We start from the raw sequence: 1,466 nt of genomic DNA, 5'->3' as shown, positions 1-1,466 counted from the left end.
ATATTGGTTGAGAAAATGCAAATGAAAACAATAATGAATTACCTTTTTTTAACCCATCAGATTGAAAAATTGAAATGTCATGCATTCCTACATTGCTTGTGTGTGTGAATTGCTGGAAATTGGTGTGGGAAATGCAAATTAAAGCAATAATGACATCATTTTTTTTTTTTTACTCATCAAATTGACAAAAATTAAGATGAATGAGAAACATCTTTACTTTGCTTTTAGGAGTTTGAACTATTAAAACTTTTGGAGAATGTGATCTAAAAATATCTATTAAAAATTAAAATCCTTTGACCCAACAATCAAGCTTTGTGAATCTATTCCATAAAAATGAAATTACCAGCATGTATAGATACATCTATATTGAGGAAGTTTATCACAGCATTGTTTGCAGCAGCAAAAACCTCCAAATAACCTAATGTCCACTAATAGGGCTGTACACTTTAAGATGTTAGTTTATCCAATTTCCACAAATAAACATTGATTTAGCTTAAAAACTCAATGGCTCTCCTACTATTGCTGCATCTACTGTGAGGATGAAGACTATTCTCAGCAATCAGACTGCTGACATTCCAGAAAATGTAGATATCACTCTGAAGGGAGGCTCAGTTATTGTGAAGGGCCCCAGAGGCACCCTGCAGAGGGACTTTAATCACATCAAGGTAGAATTCAGTCTCTTTGGAAAGAAAAAGAAGCGGCTCCAGGTTGACAAATGGTGGAGAAATAGAAAGGAACTTGCTGCTGTTCGCACTATCCGTAGTCATGTACAGGACATGATCGAGGGTGTTACACTGGGCTTCAGTTACAAGATGAGGTCTGTGTATGCTCACTTCTTCTCCATCAATGTAGTTATTCAGAAGAATGGTTCTCTTGTTGAAAATTGAAATTTCTTGGATGACAAATACATCCGCAGGGTTCAAATGAGGTCAGGTGTTGCTTGTTCAGTATCTCAAGTCCAGAAAGATGAGTTAATTCTTGAAGGAAACAACATTGAAGTTGTATCAAAGTGATTCAACAAGCCTCAACGGTTAAAAACAGAAAATTTTTGGCTGGTATCTATGTTTCTGAAAAAGAAACAGTTCAGCAGGCTGATGAATAAAGTCTAAGTTGTCCAGCTACAGAAACACCAAGATGTCAAATGATTCCTCAGACTTACTGTGATATTAAAGATGCAATAAAAGTTATGTGTTAAAAAAACACTCAAGGGCTTAAAACAGTAAAAGTTTATTTGTTGCTCACACAACATGCACAAGGCAAGACTGTAGGAGAGTTGTGCTCATCATGATCACTCAGGAAGCCAGCTTGAGGGTGCCTCTTAGGGTGTGTTCAAACTTCCCCTAGTAGGAGAGCAGGCTGCAAGGACTCACACCATCAGTACAATGCTTTGGCCTGGAAGTGAGGCTGTTGGTGGTACTAAACTTGAAAGCATGTTTGCCCAGAAGAATAGCAGGATATTGATGAAC

General features: G+C 37.2%; 1 pseudogene; it reads left to right on the top strand.

Moving 5' to 3' along the window:
• Positions 1-534: 534 nt before the first annotated feature.
• Positions 535-1,102, top strand: LOC120583318 (60S ribosomal protein L9-like; annotated as a pseudogene).
• Positions 1,103-1,466: the final 364 nt, after the last annotated feature.

The sequence above is a fragment of the Pteropus medius genome, unplaced genomic scaffold (genome assembly GCF_902729225.1).
Source record: "Pteropus medius unplaced genomic scaffold, Ma_sr-lr_union100, whole genome shotgun sequence".
NCBI lineage: Eukaryota > Metazoa > Chordata > Mammalia > Chiroptera > Pteropodidae > Pteropus > Pteropus medius.
Note: the sequence above shows the minus strand (reverse complement) of the source record. Positions and strands in the feature narration are given on the sequence as shown.